This window comes from Rattus norvegicus, chromosome 7, assembly GCF_021556685.1.
Source record: "Rattus norvegicus strain SHRSP/BbbUtx chromosome 7, alternate assembly SHRSP_T2T, whole genome shotgun sequence".
Lineage (NCBI taxonomy): Eukaryota > Metazoa > Chordata > Mammalia > Rodentia > Muridae > Rattus > Rattus norvegicus.
In genome coordinates this window covers 44,555,913-44,578,546 of record NC_141540.1, presented here as the reverse complement: position 1 = coordinate 44,578,546, position 22,634 = coordinate 44,555,913, and the positions used below count along the sequence as shown (strand labels likewise).

Sequence of the window (22,634 nt, the reverse complement as noted above, 5' to 3'; positions counted from 1 at the left end):
ACCTTATTTTTTACACTTACTTCTTTGATTGATTGATTAATTGATCAATCAATTGATTGATTGTAGCAGGGTCGGTCCCTGCATCTGGAGCTCATCATTTCAGCTGGAAAGCTTCCTGGGATCTGCCTCTGCTAGCCGTGCTGGAGTTATAGGTTTGTGCCAGCAAATACAGCTTTTATAAAGTGGGTACTGGGGATCCAGACTTGGATCCCCAAGGCTTGCATAGCAGACACTTTTCCAGTTGTGCCTTCTGCCCAGTCCCACTTGAGAAATCCTTTAGAAGAAACAGTGTCACTTTGCATGAGAGGCCATCCCTCCCACTATGAGTACCCTCCTTCAGCATCCAACAGAGAATTGACAGAGAGCTGAGGTTAAACATGATTCGTACTTTCTGACAAGTTAGTCTTCTCCTCAAGCCTGTAGGTGAGTAGAGGGCTAGCAAAGTGTGAGCACCGACAGAAGAGAAGGGGATATAAATACCAAGAACAGGTTTTGAAGCTCTTTTCAGCAACCAGATGATGCAGTATGCTTGAATTTGAACAATGGGGTCTGGCCCAAATACATCTGAAACATTTCACTGTACCTAACCCAGAGGATTCTGGGTAGGTGAGGCCTAGAAGCCTTCATGAAGAAGCATTTTTTTTTTTTTGGAGTTTTTAAATTTACATTTCAAATCTTATTCCCTTTCCCAGTTTCCTGTCCATAAACCCCCTATCCCCTCCCTCTCCCCTTCTTCTATGAGGGTGCTCCCCCTCCTCAACCTCCCCCATTCCTGCTTCCCTGTCCTGACATTCCCCTACACTGGAGGGTCCAGGCTTGGCAGGACCAAGGGCTTTTCCTCCCATTGGTGCCCAATAAGACCATCCTCTGCTACACATGCAGCTGGAGCCATGGGTCTGTCCATGTGTACTCTTTGGGTAGTGGTTTAGTCCCTGGGAGCTCTGGTTATGAAGAAGCATTTATAAAAACCACTTCTGGTGATTCACATGTGTATCCCAGCAATATCCCTGCAAATACAAAACATGATTTGCTTGGGATTCTGGGACCTGAATGTTAGTGTTCATGCTGGCTGGGAGTTTTGAACAGACTGCTTTCCTTTTGAGTATTTTCCTTTAAATCTTTCATTGCTCTCGGAGTTCACAAGTTGGATCACTGTATATGTGGCATAGCAATACAAACTAGAAACCTTCCTCCAAATAACACTTTCCCTATCTTAGTGGCATTAGTGCTGGTCCCACAAGGGGAAAAGAAGCCATGCCCACTGAAAGCAAGCCTAAGTGGCCAATCTCTTTTCTTAGTTTCTCAGACCCTCACTTATCTCTGATAAGAATTCCTGCTGCTCACAATCACCAGTGTAGGCCTGGGAGTGATCCTTGCCACTGCAGCAAGAGTGCAGCCATCATTAAAACGTCTCCTATCTCTTCCGACTTTGTAAATATTTAGATGTCAAGTGTCTGCAATGACTGGAGCAGATGAGGCTAGCTGAAGAAGCTTGCGATTAGAGAAGTCTCACATACATAGTCTCTTGCCATCGCGTTCATGGAGTATGGTCCTGCCCACTGTGGAGATGACACTGACTCCCCCCTGATTTCTGTGTTCAGCAGCTCCGTCATCCACCAGCAGCTTGTTTTGCTCCAGGCTCAGCACTGAACTGGAAGCATTGCCTTCTGATGCACAGTGATCAAGGGTTAGCCCCACGGTAGCTTTGGATTTACAACCTAATCTGAAGAAGCAAAAATCAAGCAGTTGCAGAATTCTGAGATAGAGAGCCCATCTTCTGGTCTTCTACTTCTGACTAAGAAAAGAATAGAGAGAAGGAAGAAGAGGTGGGAGAACGGAACAATGCTACAGAAACTTTTCTGAACTTTTGTATTTAACAGCTCAGATATTTATAAGAACTTTCCTTCTTTTACTCCCCATCCCTTCTTCCTTCCCTCTCCATCTCTTTCTCTTTTTTTCTTCTATTTTTTTCAAAATGGGTCATAGAAGACATGATTACATTCCCAGAAAGTCTAGTTTAACAAGAGGGGAAACCATGTAAACTTATCATTATAAAAGGTGACAGTTCAACAAATATATAAGTAAAACCCCATGAAAAATTCTTACATTTGTTTAAAACCATCAAGAACATAAAAATGTGGTTTCACTGTTATTATATAGTACTCTGGTGAATTCAGCACAGCCTGCTATATCATAACCACAATGAAAATACCCTCTACCTCCTTACAATTCCCTGAGGTTTCCTAATGGTTCCAACTGGATTTTTCAAAACATTTGTTCCTTCTTTCCTCTAAATCTTTTAATTTTATTTTTATTTTTCTAGTCCAAGAACGCTTGCTCTTTCAACCTTTGACCCTCTTCTCATATTCTTTCTTTAAAGAGGTATTATTATTTTACGTGTATTAGTGTTTTGTCTGCATGTATGTCTGTGTACTCTGTGTGTGTTTCAAAGACGGCAGAAGAGGGAAGCCCCAGAAACTGTGTCACTTCCATGTGGCTGCTAGGAATCCGATCTATGTTCCCTGAGAGAGAAGCAAATGCTCTTAAACATTGAGAACTCCCTCTCACTTACTATGGGGATAGAGCCAGGGTTCAATAACTAATTGAATAACTAATTGTACATATGCTCAATAACTAACTGAAGTACACCGCTAGTGTCCTTTTCCCCCTGTCTTGTTATTTTCATAAGACATTAGCATGTCTGATACAGTTGAGCTCCGGAATGCTCTCCGATGGTGTGCAATGATTTGCTAATATATGTTTTAAAAAAAAATCTCAACTGTTTATGAATCTTATATTGAGGAGCTGAACATACAAAGCAAAGCTGAAAAGCAAAATACAGAAAGTGACTTGCACAAAAGATAAAGGTGCTTGGCCAAACAGTGAGAGGGACGGTGTTCACTGAGAGGTCATTCTGAGATACTGTTAGATTAACTGATTCTTTGGGGGATTTTTGGATGGCAGTTGATGGGGGTAGTGTCAAGGTCATTGTAAGATGAGAAAGGATATGGGCAAAAAGCAAGGGGAAGGGAGAAAGAAAAGAAAGGGAAAGAGACAACAATCAGGATGACCTTCAGGGGTACTAATGGCATCTGATCCTGAATTTTTTTTCTTCATTGTGATTCCTTTATTTAATAGTTCATCACTCTATCTGTGGGTTTGGCCTCTTTAGTATTCTATTAACCTCTATTAACCTTATATTTAAATTTCTATTAAACACATATTTTATTATTATACTTTCCCCTAAACAATACCTTACAGTCACTACATAGCATTTGCATTTCCTTCAGTAGTACAAGTCCAGTATGGTTTAAAATATATGCCAAGGTATGCAGAGATCATATGCAAATGATTTGTCATAATAAATAGAGAAGCAGAGCATCTGTGGATGTGTGTCTGCAGGGGGTCCTGGAACCAACTTCACATTATGATTTTATAATTAAAATTCCAGTCAAGCCTTACTAGTCATTGAGGCCTAGAGTAAATTTTGCTGGGAAATATTGCAGCATACCTCTTTGATCAGAGAAATGCTCAGCTCAAGATCTGAATTAGTTCTTACCTTCTTCTCCGGCCAAGAGGAAGTTGACAGCATACTTACAAGGAACACGTTGAAATCATCATCTGTCAAATTCCACCAACTGGCCACAACAAAGAATGCCGTATTCAGAAAAGCAAGAAAAGGTTTGCCAACTGTTGACAAGTAGACTGTGGTGCAACTCTTCCCATGAGTGCCAGCAAACTGAGAAAGGAGAATTTGAACAGAGACGTACGTGGGTGCTGGAAACCAACCAGAGTTGACCACCTGTCATCATTCCATTCATCTCTGAACTTTCCATGGCTTCTTAATCCTCACTAATTTCCTGGTCCCCAGAAGTGCCTCAGTGTTTTGGGGGCATTGGTCTTACAAACCCCTTTCCATCCATGCTCTGTCCTGGTGTTGTTTTTGTGATGGTTTGCCTGAAGTTGGGACTGCCAGGGAGTCTTTGAGACTGAAATCCTTTCCATGTTCCAGACAATAGGTGTTAATCTCTGCCTCTAGCTTGACCTTCATGTTCCTCAGGTCTGTACCAGCTATTACATCTGAGCTGCCTCATCTCCACATTGTAGTTAGCCTCCATATCACTAGGTTAAGATAGCTTTCAGATTTCTCATGGAGTCCAAGGCCTGAAGAGTAGGTCTCTGTTCTGCAATTATTGTCTCAGCATCTCTGATCTTTGCAAATTAAGTGGTGACCCCTGTGGCCTGCCCAATTCCTCTTGGTTCTTCTGAGGCAACTGCTCATACTAGGCCTTATATCTACCATGATCTTGCTATTGTCCTTTGTTTGGGAAACATTGGATTCCTCTGTAGATTCATAACTGACAACTGGGGCTACTGGACCTTTGTCTTCCTCTTCCTGGTTTTTCTTCATCAATAGTAGCTTCTCCCTGAGAGCTTCAGTTTTTATCTCCAAGTGCGATTTGTGACACTGGTATCATCAATGACCTTTCAGAGCCCTTGGATGCCATTATCAACAGATGCCCAGTTGTCTCTTATTTGACTTTTAAGCCATCAGCATCAGGATGAGTCTTGCCAATCTGTAGGACAATGCAAACATTGTCCATACAATCCTCAAAGGTCTGAACCTTCAGATCCTCAAGGGCCTTGAGGTTGTGCCCCAGTCTCTGGCCTTCTGGGACCATTCTCTAGTTTCTTGCCATCAGTCTGAAGGTGTCTCACCTTGTCCAGGCAAAAGGCCAGGCTGTATGAGCTTTGCCTTCTTTCCTTCTCTGTCTGCATACCACCCACTCCCACCATGATCCCAAGCCTGAGCCTCCCCAGACACAGACAATACAGGACATAAAGATGCCAAACCTGGAGGCCACAGTTCCTGCATAGTTAAGGGGTGCACTGCTGGCTGGTAGGATTGCAGACTGAGAAGCCAGACAGAGCCCAGAGCATGGCAGCTGATGAAGAAGGTGGTGGATCTGGTATTGAAATTCATACCATTCACATAACATGAGACACCAGTCGTCAGGCTCAGTGGACTCAGTTTTTATTGAAATATTAAGTATAAGGCAACCTGGGGCTGGGGATTTAGCTCAGGGGTAGAGCGCTTACCTAGGAAGCACAAGGCCCTGGGTTCGGTCCCCAGCTCCGAAAAAAAAAGAAAAAAGAACCAAAAAAAAAAGTATAAGGCAACCTAAAGTTCCTAAAGAGGTGAGGATCCCACGTCAGTCAGATTGTACCATGTTCTGGAAGTGTGCTACAGTTATGACTGGCTCGTCTATAGACAAGAACGGCCAGGATGCAAGCACATTCTATAAGCTGATGTCTTTCAACCATCCCTCAACACCAGGCACATCTTATTCTATAGCTCATTTGACAACATACGCCGTGTAAATTTAGGTCCGCCAAGTTGGTGTCTGCAAATGAGCAAGACAGGAAGTACCAGAAAGGCTGAACTCTTAGAAACCATTCAACTGGTTTGATTGACAATGTTTATAAAGGGGAATTTCAATGGGAAAACAATCCGACTTTGCAAATAGACACAGTGCAGCTTTCTGCTGTCCTTCTGGAATTCAGCCACTGATACAACGTCGGCTTTACAGTCTTTCTCTCTCACACACTTTCCCCCCTTTTGTCCCTGCTTTATTCTCCCAAATTCTCTTCAGATTAACAAACACAAGACCACACTGAGTAACGGTGATTCACTATTAAAATATTCGCAATCCATAGGCTTACAGCTCTGATTTATTTTTCTCCTCCTTGAGGTTTTTAGGCTTAAAGATAAATAGAGGCATTTCTTGGAAGATTCAAATTAATTTTTGTCTCAAATTGTTATCGACAAGTTAAAAAAATCATTCAATTCATAGGAGCCTCTTTCTGACTCAAACTCTGAGAGTTTTATACGTAATAGTCCTGAAGTATAGCTATTTTTTGATCCTTTCCCTTTGGTGAAAAACTCTTCAGTACTCAATAGTCTGGTTTCCAGGATCAGAGGTGAGCATGGGTATTAATTGTGGTTGTCGGTTTACACACTGCCTCAGTGCTGATATCAGGAGCCGGGGGGGGGGGGGCCTTAGAGGGAGATATAAATTGGTGCCACAAGCTTGGCGCCAGGCACAGACAGGGCCTGGCCTCAGTCATGACAGATATCCCACTGTCAAAGTGATTTCTGAATGTTGTGACCTGTTACCACCACCTCTGCCCTGAAATGCACAGCCAGCATTGAACAAACTTGTCATTAATTTGTCTGTTTGCTTTTATGTTCCTTTACTTTCCTGGCCTCCCTCGCCTCATCAGCAAAGAGACCGTCATCTGGATAAAAGTCTGTGTGAGGGGAGGCAACTGAGGTGGCAGCGAGCTCGAAGGAGCGCGTACCTCAGACATCTGGAAACTAGAAAGGGCCACCTCAGGGGGAACGATGAATTGAAAGAGAAAGATTCAGAAATAAAGGACTTCTTCAAAGGATGTCACCAGCAAAGAGCTACAGCATGGGGGTTACCTGGAAAAGAAGACACAGTAGCTGAGAAATCAAAGAGAGCCAGGATGAGAGAATGAAAGGGGGTGGGGGAGTAAGGAAGGCAGAATTCAAGAGGAGAGAAAGAAAAGCTGAAGACAAACCCTGGGAAGCATGTGACAGGGATGACTTCAAGGGCTCCCCTGTGGCTCCTCCAAATATCTACGGTGGTCAAATTATCCCCAGCTGGTTGCTGCTTTTGCTTTAAGTAGTGTAAACTTTAGGATGGGGAACCCTAGTGCGAAAAGAAGTGCGTTGCTGGGATTGGAGACTGGGACTGGGTCCTCTAAGCTCAACTTCTGGCTTCTGGAGTCTCTGGACAGGGACCAGGTCCTTCTGCAAGCTCCCAGCGAAGAAGGAGCCCCAGCTGTCAGCCCTCTCTAGCCCTCTGAGCTAAGGTAAACCATCTGTCCCTTTGTCCCCCTAAGGTTTGTTGCAGGTAATTTGTACCAGAGACATAAAAGCAACCAGTGAAAGAGAAAGCACAATATACACTCACGTTAGTCCTGAGGTGTTTCTCCAACTCCACCTTCCCGAGTAGATGTGTTTCCAACAAATAGATTTCTCTGAAGAAATGTATAGTGAGCATCCATAGAGGTAAGTCTGATTAGGAGACACAGACCCCCTTTCCTGAGTCCATACTTTATGACAATGGTTCTCAACCTTCCTGATGCAGCTCGGCGACCCTTTAATACACTTCCTCATCAATGGTTGTGCTGACCCCCCCCACCCCCACCCCAACCATAAAATTTTTTTTGTGTTGCTAATTCATAACTGTTATTAGGAAGTGTTATTAGGAACCGTTAATGTGAATATCTGTATTTCCCGATAGTCTTGTTGAAAGGGTTGTTGGATCCTCAAAGGAATCACAACCAGCAGGTTGGGAACCAATGCTTTAAGACAGTGAGGAGGGGACTTGGAAGATTGTCTTGTTATTTTGAAACAAACCCCATCCTATTGAAGTCTTTTGCAGCAGCAGATTGAAAGGCATTAGAAATAGACAGAGATGCCAATAAAGCCTTTCCCAACATAGAAATGACAATTTGCCGTCCCCCTTGCTGATATGGGCCATAGGTCACTGGAGCCACCACCACCATTTTTCTTAAACTGCCTTTACTGTTCATACTGCCTCTTCAATTAACTGGAGAAGGTGTACATGCACATGTAACTGGTTACTTGTGACTTATCGATATTTAATATCCAAATATGTGGTAGGTCGGGAAGGTCTGAATTTATGAACTTTGCATGTAATGATGAAGAGAGAGGTGAGGGTCAGCAGAACGCAGGAAAGCTCGGTGTGAAGAAAACAAAAGCCGAAAACCAAAGCCAAAAAGTCAAGGACTCAGAAATGTTTAGAAAACCTACAGTCAATCAGGGCCTTGTCAAGGTTTGTGCGTGATTTGAAATTATGTCTGTTGCTATCACTACTTCTCCTTAGTTAGCACGGCTACCTGGCAGGTTACCAAATTCTGGTGCTCAGAACTCGTCTGTGATTATGTCTATGAAGGTGTATACGGATGAGTTTGATATTTGAATATGCAGATTAAGTGAAGTCGACGGTCCTTTCTAAACAGTGTCTAATCCACTGAAGGCCTAAACTGAACATAAAGATTGAAAAGAGAGAGAATGAAGTTTCTACATCTGAGACTCTTTGAACTGGGGCACGCCATCATCTTCTTTGCCTTTAAACATGGCTGTACGCTCAGATGAGACCTGAATCTTTGCCTTCCTGGGTCTTTAGTTTGATAAGTGAAGATCCCAGTATTTCTTAGCCTTAAAATTTCATAAACAACACCCTTATATTGGTCTCAGTCTCCTTCCCTTTTCTCTCTCTGTCTCTCTCTGTGTTTGGCTCTCTCTGTCTCATTCTCTCTCTCTGTATCTGGGTATAGATGATTGTATGTATGCATATTTGTATTCTTATATCTCTCCATAAAATCTTTCACTCTGACCCCTATGTAGCTTTCTCATGAGAAACTCACAAGAATTTGCCAGACCATTAAAACACCCTTTTCAAAGGTTTGTACTCCTCTTAGGGAGTCTCCTTAAGGAGAGAGCTTCCAAAGGACAAGCACAGCCATTCGCATCCATGTGTCTTGAACCCCATCGCAAGGCAACCCCGTTTAAATAGCTCATCAAAATAAGGAAATGTGGCTTCTTTGAATCTCCGCCCCTGGCTTACTTCATTAAATAGCTCTGTCTATTTCTCCCTGGCTTGGAGTCCCAAAATGCTTTTAGCATCTGGCAGTGTCTGCTCAGCTCCCAACTGCTGATATGCTGCTGCTGCTGCTGCTACTGGTGACTTGCTAGGCTTCTGGAAGAGTACCTCAGCTTCTGGTTGTCTCTGCACTTGTTATTTTCAAAGCCTAGTGCTGTGACAGCTTCTACTGGAACTGCTTCTGACTTCCCCAGGGCTCTTTCCACCCACGCGTACAAATGGATGGGCTTTGGGAAGCCCTTAACCCCATGACACCAGGAAGAAACATCACATATTAACTTGTTGGATAAATAGATCATATGATTTTTTTCTATTGAACTGTCAACCCATCCCCCACCAAGAAAAATACTTTTTTTTTCTTGTCCTAGGGGCTGCTAGGCAGGCTTTCTGATTCTTATACCTTGGGAAGGGACATTAACTGAAAGACAAGTATCATCTGTTACATCAGCTCAAAGCTAAGCACGTCATAACACTTTGTTCTTTCTTTTTCACAAAGCTTATTCATCACCTCAAATAGTTACCATTTCTTTGTGATGAGAACATTCTAATTCTTCTGTTTGGGCTTTTTAAACACATATAATTCATTATTATTCAATTTCTTCTCCTCGGGAAGACTGGGACATCCTCTTCTTTTTCAAAAAGACACGAAAAGTCATTTCAGCAGCCTGAAGGTGGGAGGAATACTCAGCGCCAAGCGCTGGCGTCCATGTTTTGAACAAATGCTCTAACCTCTGAGCTTTCAGAGTGAGGGGCCCACACGTTTATTACTGATTTGACTTGCACAGTGTTCTGTCTCTTAGGCATCTTTATTAGTAGAAATTGTGTTTCCACTATGCTCCCTAAAGTTTCCTCCCCCTTTTCTATTGTCTATGATTACAGTGCACTCAAGTTCTGTGTTCATATTGTCAGCGACTTCTAAAAATTACTTTTACATAGCTGATGTATTTGTTTCTTTATTGGCTTTTGAGGATCACTTTTAACCTAAGCTTCCGGTCAAACTTCCTGCTTCAGCCTCCCAAATGCTGGGACTTCAGGCGTACACCATTCCGTCTAGTTGTCTTTTTATTTTAATGCCTGGGATTTTACAGTTGTAAGCCACAGGACAAGGCAAATTTACGGCTGTAATTTCCCGGTGAGGAAAGCACCAGCCCTGGAATCCTCCTTTGTTCTGCCAAGTGCCTGCTAGCTCATCATGAGAACTTTCCAGGTTTATCTCTTTGATGTTCCTATCACCTGAGTTTAGGACTGGTCCTTGTCTGCTATGAGCTGTCATTCTAGTGAGAGAGAGAAGATATGTAAATAAATAGTGACAATAAATACAATGATGGCCATAAAATGCAATGGGACTGCATTGAGCCCTCTCCTCTCCCCCTCCCCCCCTGCACCTTCTCCTCCCCCAAACAATTAATTCTCCTGTTAGGAGCAGATCAGGGATGGAGAGCTGCCATGAGAGATGAGAGGCTGTTTCTCTTGGGTCCTGATATAATTTGGCCAAGGAGACCAGTAGGAAGGACAAAGGGGAGATCTAATAACTGTAAAATACTCTTGAAACTTGAAAAGTTTGTAGAGAGGCATTGTAAACGATTACTTCGTTGGTTTTCATTTTAAACAACAATTTCAAAAACATTTTTAAGAATTAAATTTTTCCTTTGGCTTCCAAATAGAGCGTTGTCTTCTTAGAGAGAAGCTCTTTAATTCTTTTATTTAACACTTAAAGACTGACCTATGTGTTTTATTTACTGGTTTGGTAAAGGACTTAATGCTAGTCACTGTAAGGGTTGATTTATTTCAAAAGCTCATAAGTTAGACTCGTTAATATGTTCAAGGGACCATTCTGAAAGATATTTTGTTGTTGTTTCAAGTTTTAAAATAATTTCTGTGCGATACTTGTTGAATTATCTACTGCCCAATCTCAATAAAAATCAGAACATGATATTCCTTGTGCCAGAGTGAGGCTACTTTTACTTGAGGAAATATACTTGAAATATTTTACACACAATCATTGAGCCAATCTTATTTAAACACTTCAGCGACTATAAAAATTTTGTTGTTTCTGTTTTTCAGAATTAACTTATTCTCATCAATTGATCCCTCATCATTTTTAGGCAGACATTTTCTTTTTCTTTTCTTTTATTGGCAAAAGTCCCTCTGAAGTGGAAAGTAAGCTGTACAGGGCGTTTAGTAAAAAATAGTGCGTAGTCTTAACGAAAAATAAAATCTAGACAATCAACTCTAACATCAGTCTATAAAGGAAATATGCATAGAATTGAATCGGAGACATATCACAAATTGTTCCACTCTGCCTAAGGGGTTGGGGCATGTGGCTCAGTCAGTTGATTGCGCGTCTGGCACGACGGTACATGCCTGGGATCCTAGCACCAGAGAGGTGCAGTCCTTAAGATCAAAGTTCAAAGTCATCTTTGGCCTTAAGGCAAGTTCAATGCCAGCTTGGCCTACATGAATCCCTGTCTAATACAAAACAAAAGACGAATAGCCAAGCATAGCGGCACACACCCTAGCCCTTTGGGAAGCAGAAGCAGGTAAGTCTCTCTGAGTCGTTGGCCAGCCTAGTTTGCAAAGCGAGTTTCAGGAGAGCTGGGGATGCATAGGCAAACCCTACCTGCCCGCACCTCAAAGAAAAAAAAAAAGAATATTTTGGTTAAGTAGTGTTGACAAGTCTGAGAAAGACAATGTGCTGGGGAAATACTTGGGTGGATGAGTGAAAGCGAAAACACCAGGGAAAAGCAGAGAGCAGCATAGGCACCTGGGGTGTGACCATTAAGAAGCTCCTCTAAGCAATGAGGTTGTTGAGAGCAGGGTCCGGCAAGGCATTACTAGGCAAGGTAAAGAGAAAATAGTCAAAGATAGGTTCGGGAAAGAGAACTTTAGTAACCAGAAAAGAAAGAGACTAGAACCTTCAGCAAATGAAGGGAATATGGTAGCTGACAGGGGAAATGAGAGCCTCGCTTGTAGTTCTCCCAGCGGAAGTGGCCAAGGGGCTCTGAGGAGATGGCGGTGGGGCGGAGAAATGTTTGGAGGTGTGGACCAAGACAAGATCAGGGCAGCAAAAGCAGAGAGAAAGGTGGGGTCTTCTTAGGAAAGGAAGAGTGTCAGGGAACACCCTTTCAGTTGTGGAGCAGGAATGAACGCGCGCACTACAAAGCAAAGACAAAATGAAGGATTTAGGAGGAAACCACAGTACTTAGTGTTTGCGTAAGAAATGCTTTTTTTACCAACAGAGAAGCAGGGATAACCGGCTTTGAGCTCGGTTCTTGCTTCTAGGTGTGCGAAGCCTTTGTTTGCCAGTGTCCTTGCCCCCTTTTGAAATATTACCCTGCAGAGCTGTCAAGTAGAGCAGATGGCAAAACACAGGCACAGGGACTTCCGTGAACCATCAGAGGTTCCCGGCCCATAGATGCTATTTTCTCTCTCGCTTTTCCCTTTTGAATATGAGGAGCAATAAAGGGTTCAGCCAGTTCCGTTCTCCAGATGAATGGAAGTGAACGGGCAAGTCAGAAACTCAGCGAAGGGGGGATGCTGATGAAAAGGTGGGAGTTTTCAAAGACAGCAAACCAACGGATCCTTGATACCATGGAAATAGGATTCTTGTTTGAAACAGCATTGCAGTATGCGAGTATCTGACTTATTCTTAATGTTACAAAGTCCAGTTACAAGAAATGGTTGCTCTTGTGTTGTCCGTAGTTTAGATAAGATTACTTCCTTCCAGCTCTCTGGGTCCTTTTTGGAAATAGTTCTTATGCAAAGTGCAGTGTTTGTTTTATTGACCTAGCTTCCCAGTATAAAATATAAATAATAAAATAAAATAGAATAAGAAAATTTAAAGTTGTTATAGAAAATGATAACCAGTACATGACGCAGGGTATAGATTCTAGAATATCAGTGTGCTCCCCAAGAAGCACATTCAAGATAAATTATGGTTGTGGTTCTTTGGTGGTGGTTTTTTGTTTGTTTGTTTTCTGGATGTGGTAAGATTTGGAGAAGGGAGGGGTCATCACAACTGGGATGCAGTATATAGTGTAGTTAATAATGGCTTAGTGGGTGAATAGACAGATTCATGTTTCTCTGACATGTGGGCTTGACTATATCTTTATAAGATTCTCTCAGTCTAAGTCATTCTTCACTTGGAATGTGTTTTCCCCTAAAGAGTATCCAAGTATTCTGCCCTTGTCTCAATGCCAGGTGGAATCTGTCAAGCGTTCATGAGATTGAACAGTTCTCTTAGAACTGACTATAAAATACAGAATCACAAGTGTTTGATCCTGTCTAGCTGTCTACCTTGTTTTGAGATTTGAGACTATCAAAAGGAGAGGTTCCCTACTACCTCATGGATGCCTTTGGTAGTCAAGGACCTACTTAATTTCAGTCATTCCTATTTGATGTCACGTTATCATGTGCTCTCTAGAGTCTGCTTCTTTATTTTGCAACCCTGTATTAGTCTTCTACTCTGGCCAAAAACCATGGCATCTGCTTGGTAACCATTTTCAGACGGTGTACTAAGGAGTGCTGTCTTCCTAGTATTCCTTCAGCTTGACCTGCAGATGCTGTTCTCTCTGTGCCAGAGTTTCCTCATCCCATGCAATGTCTTTGCGTTACACCTTTTCCAGGAAAGAAACAACCTGAAATCCCAGGGGATCAGCAGTTGAGCTTGTAACTCTTAACCACAGAAGGAAAAAAAAAATGGTGAAGTAAGGTAGGTCTTGTTTTCTGTCACGTGGTTTTTGCTTTATTTATCAAAGTTTGTTCTAAGACAAGTTTTATTTTAGTTTTTGAAATGAAATTAAACACTATCCCTTGGGGTTAGGAGGGCATACATTGTGTTAGAAGAAGGCTGCAGTTCATGTTGGTGGGTCAGTTGGAATGCTGTAGGCTTTGAGGCTGACAGCTTTGCCTGGGGATTTTCCCTGAAGCTCCCAGGGCTTTGTTATTCAGTTTGCAAACCTTCCAGGGCCTCTCCCACTTTCTTCCAGGTCCTTCCCTTGTCTCTCACAAGCTTCATTTCTTCTGAAGTCAGATCCCTCTCTTTTTTGTTCCAGCAAAGTCTTTCTCTAAAATAGTTCAGCTACATTCAATGACGGAACGAAACCCTCTCAAACACAAAGCCAGCTTGCCTTTCAAAGGGAGAATCTGTTTTTTGTTTTAAAAAATGAGAATGATCTTTTTCACTAATACTCATCTCTTCACCTGAAACCCCTGTCCTTCTTGGTTTGGTGGCTATACACCTGCTTTCATGGTTTAAGAATGTCTTAAGGGGAAGAGTACCAGAAACTGGGATTCTGGTTACATGGATTGGACACATTGTGCGTGCATGCATATTTATATGTGCAAACACAAACCATTCAATTTGAAGTATTAACAAATAGATAATTGTGCATTTATCCATCAAAAGATTTTACGGAACATTACTGTTTGAGGTGCTGGGATCGGAAGTACAGCCGTGAAGCAGACAGATCATAGGAGTGTAGATCTCCCATTCTACCTGCAATGTGTCTGGACCCAGATAGCAATTAAAACAAACATAAGCACTGTCGTAAAACAAACATAAGCACTGTCGTAAACACTGCTTCTCTCTCGTCACTAGGAAGGGGGGATGGAGTGGATTCTCCCTCAGAGTATTCATAAGAGTGAGAACAAATGAATTCTGTTGTTTAGCCCACCAAGTCTGTGTTTTCCTGCTGTGATAACTCAAACAAACTCATACAAGAGCAACACATTCTGATACATGAGCCAAGACCGATGAAGACAGCTCACTATTTATTCTGCCCTATCTCTTTATCGCTGTGCACATTTTCAACCTGGTTTAAAAAAAACACATATCTGACTTTATATTTAATGTATACCTCTTTCAATAACATATAATTGAATCCTTTTTCTTTTTTTTTTTTGAATCCTTTTTCAAAAACCTTGTCTGGCAATTTATAGCTAATTTTTAGGATCTCTGTCTCTGCCTTCTGATCGTCTTATTTTGTTTGATATTTACATTTTGGTAGCTTAATCGATGCAGGTTTAGATTCACAGAGATTACCCATATATGCCCTGCCTCCTCGGCAGACTCATCCATACCCCACACCAAGAGTGGCCTGTGTTACAGTTGATGAACCTACATCGTTACAGTATTACAGTAACTGTATGGTTTGTATTCCTGTTAAGTTGTGGTATTACAAACTCCGTGTGTTCAGACAAACGACATTTGTCTGACCCTATCTACGAGTTTTGCCTCACATGAAGCATTTCACTGTCAGAAAGCATCTCAGCCTGGTCATCCTTTCATGGATCCTTCACTAAGCCCTGGCCACCACTGATCTTCTATCAACCAATCAGCTTTGCCTTTTCCATACAGTTGGAAATCTACTAAATACAGCTTGTCAGAATGGCTTCTGTCACTTGGTAGCATTCAAGTTCTCTTCATGTCTTTGCATGCTTTGGTTAGTAACTCGGTGATTTCTGGTGCTGGATAATATTCTGGGACAAACCATGGTTTTATTTGTTCCCTTAAAGGCATCGTTTTTTGTCCCTGTGTTTCAGCAATTATGAGTGAAGCTAGGCTTGGAAACTGTATGTGGGTTTCTGTGTGGTCATCACTTCAAGACTGGGTAAATTCCAGGGAAGCCAGTGTGGAGATTATCTGCTGTTGGTGGGCTTAGCTTCTACAAAGTGTTTCCGAGAGCGGCTGTCCCAGTTTGCATTCCCTTCAGCTGTAGCTGTAGGTTCCTCCGTTGCCTAAGTTCACTAATCTTTGGAGTGGTCAGGAGCCAGAATCTTCTTTATTATAATTCATGTCTAGTGTGAGCTCATTGACTCAGGAGAACACGGGATGAAAGCTTGTTATCTACACCTTCTCTGATGAGATGTCTGTTAGGATCTTTGACTCACTTTTTTTTTTCCTGAGGTTTTAGTATTTTATTCAAGTTTTATTTTAAGTGATGTTAATTACAGCATTTGAAGGGGAGGAGCTAATTCCACACAAAATGGAAGACTCTATAATGTACCCATTAAACTGCTAAAAATAGTGGTGTGGCTACAAGAGGAGTCCGTTGAGATCCCTAGTGTTGTCAGGGTGTGACCACAATCACCCACCCAGCTCTGACCCGGGAAACCCGGAAGCTATTTCATACTCTGGTGCAATGACGACAAAAAAAGAATTAAAAAAAAAGAAGAAGAAGAAAGACAGAAAACCACCCCACAACACAAGGAAGAATTAAGTCCTGAATGACTGGCTCCATCATGCCCACCCTCTCTCTCCACCCTAAAATGGCACAAAAGAAATAGCTAACCACACTGTAAAGACTTCTTTTGGTGTAAAACAGGTAACTGATGGGCTAGGATGGGAACAGGGCACGATGGGAACGGGGCGTGATCATCTGTTTAAAAAAAAAAAAAAAAAAAAAACCCGTCCCTTTCACGTAGGTGTGTACATGCTTGCGAGCAGACAGGATCGGGACACCAGGGTTCGATGTTCAGGAAGTCACAATTTCATGTGTGGACTGGATACAGATTTACAAAAGGTCCACAGGTTCCCAGCCTCCACTCGCAGCCTGGCATCTCTAGAGGAGCTCCCCCCAACCCACGCCTACAGATAAAAAGGCCCCTTCCTGGAATGGGGTTTCTGCTGCACCTCTGAAATGGTCAACACCTTAAAGCCCAGTCATCCTTAGCCTGGAGGTCTAATGTGGTATTGATCAACTCTCGCATCCCCAACCCAAATGCTAAAATCAAGACAGGGTACAAGAGGGAGCATCTCAACCTGGGCTGTGATGTGGACTTTATCATCGCTGGGCCCTCAATCCGGGGTGCTCTGGTGCTTGGCTATGAGGGTTGACTGGGTGGCTACCAGATGAATTTGGAGACCTCGAAGTCCTGAGTGACCCAGAGCAACCTCGCAGTTGGCTACAAGACGGACGAATTCCAGCTTCATATTAATGTGAACGATGGGACGGAGTTTGGTGGCTCCATTTACCAGAAGAGACTGCTGGAATTCGTCCGTCTTGTAGCCTGTCTTGATTTTAGCATTTTTTTTCCTCCAGTGTTAGGTGAGAAAGATGAATCAAAGGTCAGCTTCAGTCCATGAGCAAGCTGGTGGTCTTCCACGGTGATCTCAGTGCCCAGGGTGTTGTCTGTGTTCCACTTCTCAGTAAACGTCAGTTCATACTCGGTCCATCTGTACTTGGTTTCCAGACTGCCGTTCACTTTGGTGGTCTCCGTGTAGGCAGAGCCTGAGCTAGTAAATTGCAATCCATTCTCGGACTTCGTTTTCAAATCAAGTTTTATTAAGCCAAAGCCGTAGCCCTTGGTGAAGACATCCCTGGTGGGCTTGCCAAGATCAGTGTATGTGGGAAGCACAGCCATGTTCTCGGAGGCGGTGACAGCGGGAGCAGCGGCAGCTACAGCAGCTACGGAGGGGGCGTTGCGGAGAGGAGGCTGGGAGCGCAGGGCTCGACTCCCTTTTTAAAATTAATTTATTTAAATGTATTAAATTAAAATGTATTTAATAATAAATTATATTGGTTATTAATTATTTTATTTATTAATTGATTGATTATTAAATCATGGCCTGATAATTCTTTATACTTTTCTATGTGCTCTGGGCCAGTTTTCCCTTGATCTATCTTTTGACTGCTTTCTTCCATGACACAACGTCTCCTTTTATTCTCTTGACACTGTTCGTCACAGAGCAAGAAATGTTAACCTCAATGAAGCTTTGCTTATCTTCCTTCCAGGGTCCATCTCCTCAGTGAAGAAACAAAAGAGTCATTTCAAAGTCCAGGTCGTCTAGGTCTTCTCCTGTTATCTTTTAGGAGTTTTATAGCTTGGTGTTTCCCATGTAAGTTGCGGTTGGCTTTGAGCATTTGTTGAAGAGTATATGGGTTTAGTTCCTGTGAAGGATATATCAAGAGCGTTTCATATTTGGGTACTCGGTTGTTCAGCACTCTTTGCTTGAAAGACTTTTATTTTCTGTATTCCTTTTAAAGATTACTTGACTACGTTTCTATGTTCTTTAGTCTATTCTCTTATCTATTTATGAATGTCTCCTTCTCTTGATTATTATACGTCTCGATGTCTTAAAGTCTTAAGTTCAAGTGCTATTAGTCATCCAAATTTGTACTTCTTTTCTTTCATTGAACACTAGCTCTTCTGGATCCTTTGGAAGTCCATATGAATCTTAATCTGTTTGCACATTAATACAAAAGATCATTGGGGTTCGGGTTATAATTCTTTTGATTCAACAGATTTAGCTGGAAAGGACTTTGTCATCTTGAAAACATTTAGTCTCTTGTAAGCATGGGCTACATCCCTCCATTTTACCTTCCTTGTTCAATCTATGGCATGGGGGTTTTATAGTTTCCCTCGTTTCCTCATAAGATACTTTTCTTTTATTCCTCATAAGATACAATACTTTTATTTTGAGACGACACAAGTGGAATTGAGTTTGTTTTTAATTTTGAGTTTGAAGGCCATGCTAAACCATACAACTGCACCTCTTGCCTCGTTATTATTTAAAAATGCTTGTAGGACGTACGTTTCTTCAACTGTATTTACTAAATCTTCAAATTTTGGAAAGTTGTATTTTTAGTTCAAACTGTTTAAAAATACTGTCTCTCCTTTAACCTATTAGTTTTATTTCTGAAAAATTATGAAGGGTATAGAATTTGAACTTTAATAAAAGCAAAACTGACTCTTTGCTAGATATTAGCCACAAGTAAAGAATCTCAACCTTACAGTTTTGTGCAATTGTCATGTAAGAAATATATATATTTTATAGATATTATATTATATATATTATATATATTTTATAGATATTAGAACTAGCATGTAAACTATGCTTCAATGACCTTAACCTCAAAGCTTTAACATCTTTCTGAAACTTTGTATGTAAACCAGCATGGCCTCAGAGTTACAAAAATAACCTGCTTCTGCCTTCTGAGTACTGGGATTAAAAGCATGCACCACCACACCTAGCCAACTGTATTCATTTTAAGTAGGCGTTTCATAAGCCAAATATGTAGATATTTAAAATGGGTTCATTATGGATGCTCTTCATTAAAAATCATATAATTGCGCTTTGTCTCCTTTCTAGTGTGACAGCTGTGTCTCCTTGTGATATAAGTATGGATTGCAAAAGCACTTAAATTTAACAAATACATGAGTTGATTTAATTTGTGCAAATGATTCAGTTCTAAATCGTTTAGCTAAATGGCTAGTACTTGTGTCTGCTAGCACAGTAGAAGCTCTCTCTGTGTCTGTGTCTGTGTCTGTGTCTGTCTCAGTGTCTCCCCCCTTCCCTTCCTCTTTCCCTCCCCTCCATATCTCTCTCTCCCTCTCTCCCTCTCTCCCTCTCTCCCTCTCTCCCTCTCTCCCTCTCTCCCTCTCTCCTTCTCTCCCTCTCTCCCTCTCTCCCTCTCTCCCTCTCTCCCTTTCTCTTTTTCAGACAGGGTTTCCCTACAACGCCTTAGCAGGCCTGGAACCCACTATGTAATTCAAGGTGAGGCAATCCTTCAGCCTCAGCTCTTAGACTGTCAGGATTATAAGCATGGGCCACTGTCACAGCCTTCCTATTTCTTGCTTTTGCTTACCCTCTCCATTTTTTGTGTGCAGCCATTCTTTGTGTCCCAGATCGAGAGCTCCCAGCTTTTCTGGTCTGAAGAATCTTGTACTTCTCCCTGCTTCTGCCATGCTCTCTCTGAATCTCAAATTAACCTGAGCCTCGGACGATCTACTCTGCTTTCAAGAATTGTCTCTTAGATCTTGGCTGCTTGCCTGATACAGGACCTTTTACTTCTCTTGGCTTTAGTTGATTGGGCAAGGAACTGATCTCTTTTTTAAAATGTAGAAAAGAAATACATGAGAGAGGATGAACCACTTGTAAGCGTTTTGTCAGCTCTGTCTTAATCATAGTATTGAAATATTAGTGTACTGTCTTCGTTGGAGGCTATGGCATCCTGGGAAGAAGTAATTCTGAGAGAAAAGATATCCTAGTTATTATGAAATGCTAACTCATGAGCGTGTTCCTTTTATAATAAATCACCCAGCCTTTGAGTAGCTTTTAGAATTCAACCAGCAAAAATCAGTTTTAGGAGGAGATATTTTTCTGTTATTCTTTTCCATAGCGTGATTACAAGCCATTTTTCATCCCGCCCTCTCTGTGGAGTCAGAGGGCAATGCAGACTGCTTCCACTTCCTCCACTGGAAAGGAAGGACCTGCAGTCCTTAATGGGTTTGATGAAATTAGGAAATTCATACTCTCCCTCCCCAAAGAGAGTATGTTAGTAGTTTTAACAGCTTAAAAGTATCTCTCAACTTCTCTCTGTGTTCATTAAGAAAGCATGTGAGGAAATCCCATGTGCAAAGTATGGATTTTCTTTTTCCTTTAATCACATAAAGTAGTTCCTTGCCTCTCCTCTCCTTTCAGCTGGCGTGAAATGGACTAAACCACAGGCTACGGAACACCTTGGTGCATTCCGGTTGCCTTTATCCCCCCCACCCCCATTAATTGCTGCTTGCTGGCACACAGAGGTAATTTGCTCTTATACTTCTAGAAGTGTGTTGTCCCTTCTCCAGAGCATACATACAGAGCTTGTGGCAGAAATTTGAAGGCACCTTGGTAAAGATTTACTGTCTATAATGAAGACCAGAGTTGGGGCAGGAGGTGGGTGGGTGTGGGGCGACAAGTTTGTAGCACAAAGTCCACAGCTGCTAGGAGGGGCACAGGGAGGACACGGGCTGCTATGAAGGAAGACCTGAGAAGCTTTGAGGAAAACATATTTTAGGACCCAAGGGCATCAAATAAAAGATACATCTTACACACTGGAAATAAATTTTCAAATGGATTCAGTATTGTCACACCACTGTCTTTTCTGTGGGAATTTCCAAAAGAATAATTTCTGGGCCAGCAACTTACTTTAGAGCAATTGCAGGTGAGAACTACATCCTGCTCTGTTAAGGGACCTGTCCTTCACCTTCACTTCATTTAATACTGTGTTTCTCCCTGCTCCCCTCCCCACATTAATATATGGTTTCACTATGTAGCCTTGACTGGTCTTAACCACTATGAAGACCAGACTGGCCTCAAACTCAGAGATCCACATGCCTATGCCTCTAGAGTGCTGGGATTAAAGAGGTATAACATCACATCTAGCTCTTCCCTAGAAAGCATCATTTATAAAAATCTATTAAAAATTATGAGCACCAATTATAAAATAATATTTCAGAAGCTGGTACCGTGTGATATACAGAGCTCATGTTTTAATGTAAACACATAAAATTGACATAACAGAATTCTAAACATCAGATTTTTATGGTATTCTATGATTTTTATATGACAGATTTGTCTCTCCAAGTATAAATACATACATATGTATATGTATGTATATACAACACACACACATGCATACACACACACACACACACACACATACACACACATTCAGACATGCTGTTTGTTTGGAAGTAGATTTGCTATATCTCCTGGCTATCTTGGAACTCTCTATGTAGACTAAGATGTACTCAAAATTGAGGCAAGTCTCCTGTCTCTGTTTCATAAGAACTGGAATATAAATATTTGTCACCATGCCTGACCCCAATTATAATTTGATTTGACTACATTAAGTTCCATTTCCTGAAGCATATTCTTTGAAACATGGATACAAATCAGGCAATGGAGAACGATGTTTACATATAGTGGGCTCTAAATCTATGATAGTTAGATGAGTAAATAAAGAGATAATGTTGAATGAAGCCCTTAAGAAAATAAAGTAAAAAATTTAAGCCAAATATCAGCCACTGAAAGCATATCAATGTATTTTTACATGTTGTAAAAAAATTATGTTTTTACATGTTTTTCATAACCATGGCTTTTTACTATTTGTTTGTGCCATTACTATTTTAATGAATATGTCATTTTTTTCTTGTTTTTTTAAAGTATATGTGTTTTATATCGAATTTACCTAGATAATACATTGGCAAACAAGGCCACATTTTCCCACAGTCCTCATGGTATTTGTATTCACTAAACCTGTCTTTTATACTTAGGTTCAGAATCAGTTTTTAATTCTTCTCATACGTTCTTTGATTGTGGTCTAAACTGCCATTGAATCAGGACACAAAAAAGGATGAAAGGCTACTGTCCCAACAAAACATATTTTCCCCAGATCTTTCTTAACAGTATATTTGCAACAGCTCTATTGAGAATGGTTTCTGACAGCTTTACTCCATGAACTATAGAGATCTTTATATCAAAAAAAGATAACCTTGGCACTCTCAGGATATGGTAAAGGCTAATTTGAGAATTGTCAGTCACAGAAGAATTGTTGATTCCATTCAGGAATGTAAGACAAATGTTCATTTCTCCCAGTGCTCGGTTGACAGACATGCCATGGGTCACCTAATCATTTTTATATTGTTGAATCTTTAAGCTGTTTTCAAACATTTAGTTCTAAGGACCCCTTTTTTATTTAGAATGAATTCGTAGGGGCAATACTACTAGGTTTGCCCTTGATAATCTACTTTTGTATATTGTTCAAAGTGAATGGGTGATATGCAATGTCAAGTTGATATCATCTACATATTACAGTAAAGTAGCAATTTCCATCCATGGATATATACATATATATACATATATATGTGTGTGTGTGTGTGTGTGTGTGTGTGTATGTATGTATGTATATATATATTCATTCTTGTTTGCCAAAAGTCCTTAAGCGAGAATAGCCACATCGCTGTACTCAGTTGACAATAAATTGTGTTTAATTATAGCCCATCTTATTCTACAAAGTACTTCAAGGTGATTAGGTGTGTGTATAATGATAGCCCCCAACAGATTTGACATAGTTGGGCAGAATACACAACATATTTTCTTCTAAGTAAGGGATAGCAAAGTCAGCAAAAGCTACTTCAAAAAGT

General features: G+C 41.3%; 1 pseudogene; it reads right to left on the bottom strand.

Moving 5' to 3' along the window:
* Window positions 1-16,691: 16,691 nt before the first annotated feature.
* LOC100910453 (voltage-dependent anion-selective channel protein 1-like) lies at window positions 16,692-17,084 on the bottom strand (annotated as a pseudogene).
* Window positions 17,085-22,634: the final 5,550 nt, after the last annotated feature.